The 4,297-nt window shown below is 39.7% G+C and overlaps 1 protein-coding gene across 1 annotated transcript in view; it reads left to right on the plus strand.

Annotated features, from left to right (window-relative positions):
* The window catches only part of LOC101858456 (ryanodine receptor), a gene marked incomplete at its 5' end in the record, with an annotated part of 102,762 nt that overhangs the window by 31,698 nt on the left and 66,767 nt on the right, over nt 1-4,297 (plus strand).

Genomic DNA, 4,297 nt, shown 5'->3' on the forward strand with positions numbered 1-4,297 from the left:
AAAACAAAAATTCGATAAAAATTGACGGAAAAATGCCTGTTTCTTCCATTTCGATATTTTGACGAGCGCCTGATTTCACCACGACGTGTCACATTTTATAAACACGATAATTCAACTGAAAAAAAAAAATATGAAAGAGCGGGCAAAACTTGTGATTTGTGAGGACTCGAGAATCGTCAACAATAATACGGTGAGCATTTTTTTTGATGGTACGAAAATACTGCCGTGCGAGACGTGAGTTGGGAAAATTCGCTAATCACGTATGAGCACGTGGAAATGGTTCTCATACGTAGAACTAAACAAACATCCTGAGAACAAAAAGACCATTATAGAGTGTAAAAGTCCGTTCATAATGCGTGAACATTTTTGAAGCTAAATATCCCAGGAACCACTCGTTTGATTTTAACTAGTTCTATATTTTTAGTGATAGTTCAGTGCCCCCACGACATTATGAAAATTAAAATTATGTAGCTTATTAGTGACTGGTTAATTAATTACTCTTTATCATTCGTACATCACATTTAGCGCTTACAGTATCTATAATCCAAACACGAAAAGATGTGTGCATTCAGGGGCGTATAAAAATATAACAAAATGTGGCAAGATGTTAGTCGTCTGAGCATTGGCCTATATGATTTCTTTCGCACAGTACAATTTTCCCCACCATTTGAAATCCTGAAAGTAAACTCTGCACGTCGTCTCACTGTTTTCCAAAGGCATGTCTTCTATATGTCAGATCATAATTATTGGACAACCATTTTTTCATCTTTCTGAGAGTAACAAATTCATTTCTTATCAAACATAAGAATAATTATTGCTTGTCGGACAACCTCCCTATTGAAACTATCAGTCTTCAAAGACTGCCCTCGTTAAGCTAGGAAAGTCTGTCTCTTCACCCATTTCGTGTTGTTTTAATCAGTCTTGACAATGTGCTTCTGTTCCAACCTATGGCATGCTGAATTCTTTTTTTGGATTCTCTTTATCATGGTGCAAATTTCCTCTCTTCACCTCTCTAGTAAAATGGGAGTAGAGCTGAAGCGAAACCTTTTGAAGAGTGGTGAAAGTGAAAGCTTCTTTGGAATTTGAGTTGTACGCATTTTTAGCTTCCTGAGCCTCTCCTACAACTATTTCATCGCATAAGAACCCCAAAAGCCCAATTTCTGCCCATACCGGGCATGTTTGCCTCATAAAGTCAATTTATTTTTCTTTATCGGCCGTTTTCTCGAGACGCAAGTTTTCTTTATACTTAAAAAAAATTAACTCCACCATTTTTCATCCAATCTTCATGAAAGTTTCACAGAATGAAGAGAAGATGTAATACAAAAAATTTGTTCGTTGAATTTTTGATATATGGAAGAGATTTTATTGTTAGTTTCCGGAGTGTGGATTTGTACGGATTTTTGAAAACTTGAATACTACCTCACAAAAAAATGCATTAAAAGCTTTAAAAATCTTCTAATTCGTTGAGGAAAAAATCGAGAGACATATTTTTAGATCTAATGTTTGCTAACATGCGTGCAAAAAACCCAATCAATTTCCATAAAAAATAAGTGGGGTATTTATTACGTAAGACATGTCAACAAAATCCAATATTTGCCGCCGTATCCATGGAAACAGAACCTTTTTCTCAAATTTGATTCCTTATTTTAAGACTCTTTAGTAAGCTTGTTTTATGTGTGAAATTTGGTAAAATTTGGTCCGTTAATAAGCGAGATAGCCTTCAGGTGTAGCCCACCGCCCCCCCTCCCCCCTAAGGATTGTGCATAATGAGTAGATTAAAATATAGAAAACTGTCGAATGTAAACAACTGAATGATAGATAGATAGATAGATATATAGATAGATAGATAGATAGATAGATAGATTGATAGATAGATAGATAGATAGATAGATAGATAGACAGATAGATAGATAGACAGACAGATAGATAGATAGATAGATGGATGGATAGATAGATAGATAGATAGATAGATGGATAGATAGATAGATAGATAGATAGATAGATAGATAGATAGATAGATAGATAGATAAATAGATAGATCTTGTCAGTTTGTTATTGTTTGAGCGCTTAATCGACTGCTTACACTGTATGATGCTTTCCGGGAAGCGGAGACTGTTCCTGAGTGTCCAGTGATTATTAAACAGTGAAACAATGCCTAGATGCATAGAAGAATGACCTGGTGACAAAGTGAATGATATAAATATTAATGACACCAGATATGCTTATGACACTGTTTTAATAGCAAATGCCGAAAAATATCTTCAATAGTTTCTAGATACTGTTGTAACGGAAAGTGAACTAAAGGGTTTATTATTGAATTTGAAGAAAATAATGCAAAGCAATATTTAAAAAAAAGCAGTAAATACTATTTGCAATTTCACAAGCAAGGGTGAAAAGTTCAAATAAGTGCAACAGTTGAAATATATAAGATATATACTGACAGTCAATAGTCATTAAAAACGCACCACTTACAAAATAATTCAAGTAGTGGTGATGTGTTTCTTTTTTTAAAACAGATTGTAAACCATGGCATTCTATGGTCACTTTGTGAACCTTCACAGCTGAAATGACATGAAAAGGTGAACTGGCACCGCGAGCACAAAAGCATGAAGTAACAAAAGCCATTAAAAAAATCAGAGCGGTAAATTGAGTTTTTAACACCCGCTTAGTATCGTGTATGTCCTCCATTGGCCTGAATACAGCATTGGCAGCGCCTTCTCATGGAACTGACAAGAGTCTGAAAGAACACCTGTGGAATCTGTACCCACTCATTTGTCAAAGAACGATTCAGCTCTTGGAGATTGTGTAGAGGTCTTCCACGGGACAAACGGTGGCCAAGCTCGTCCCACACATGCTCAATTGGTGCCATGTCAGGAGACAGTTATGGCCAAGGCAGGACATCAATGTTGTTTGCCTGCAGAAAAGCAGTGGTGGCTCGAGCGGTGTGGAGGAGGGCGTTGTCGTGTTGGAATTGCTGCAGCTCTGGGTGTTGACCAAATAACGGCACGACGTGGTTCTTTAAAACCTGCTGGTACGTGGTGGCATTCACAGGCTAGTTAAAGAAGCACAGTGGTGTGTGATAATCGTGGCTGAACGCTCCCCATACCATGACGCTATCTCCTTCCCATCTATCGACCTCCAGCATGCAACAGTTGGCATAGCGCTCGCCGGGGCGTCTCCAGACCCTTCTTCTCCCGTCAGCATGCCAGAGCGCTAACCGACTTTCGTTAACTGTAAATGCTGCCTGGCCTATTTCAAACGTTGTTGACGGTGCCTCTGTGTCAGGACAGGACCATCGTACGGGCGTCTGGCTGCAAGTCCTGCTTCCCGCAAACGGCGTCGCACGGTCCATTCAGATACTGGTCCACGCCGACCAACCACTTGACGACCTGTTTCCGGTGCTGGCGGGAAACGGTCACAAAGGTGACGTTGGCAAATGTAACGGTCTTGCGCTGGTGTTGTAACTCGTGGTTGGCCGCTCCGTCGTCGATCTGCTGTAGATCCATGCATTTTGTTGAGACAACTGGATTAAAGTCGAGTGGCTACAGTTCATGCGCCTGGCAACTTGCCGTGCTGCCATTCCGGCTTGGGGCATTCCAATTGCCGTTTCACGTTTTTGCATAGAAGTCGCGGCATTTTTTACGCAGAAAAAAATCTGTCACACAGAGTAAAGAATGTCAGTTTTTGTTATCGGCGAATATAATCTCTCCCTAACTGCCAAAAAATCTGTCTTACTGAACGAAGTTTAGGTTTGAGGCCGACACATCGGATTTTTGCATGTTGCACGTGCGCATTGACTGTTTTGAACTGGGAGCTTCAAATTTTGTGCGATCGGTAACCTCTGTTGCCCGTGAACTTTTGTCAACCTCAATTGATGCCACTGGATAGATTTTAGTTCAAAATGTGCTCAATCCAAAATGGTGCGTTTTTAATGACCCTCAGTATAAAAGGAGAAATGGGGTAGTACTTGAATAAGCCCACGTGGGCCGCTCACACGTAAAACAATCAGGAAAAGACAAATGCCGTTTCTGGGACATTGGAATAGACTTAAAGGCCTTAAACATCTAGCTCTCACTGGCAATTGAAGGCACACGTGGCAAGGGTAGACTCAGAGGAACTTACTTGGAGAACATAAACATAATATGGTTGACAAGTTTTTTTGTTTTTTTTTTGGTAACTATTTTACGGCACTCACAACTGCATACGGTCATATAGGCGCGTGGTGGGTGACAGGGATAGTCTGATAGATCAGGATAACCTAACTTTTTTAAAAGAGCATCCCTGCAAAAGGAAGGAA

This window comes from Aplysia californica, unplaced genomic scaffold (genome assembly GCF_000002075.1).
Source record: "Aplysia californica isolate F4 #8 unplaced genomic scaffold, AplCal3.0 scaffold01228, whole genome shotgun sequence".
Taxonomy (NCBI): Eukaryota; Metazoa; Mollusca; class Gastropoda; order Aplysiida; family Aplysiidae; genus Aplysia; species Aplysia californica.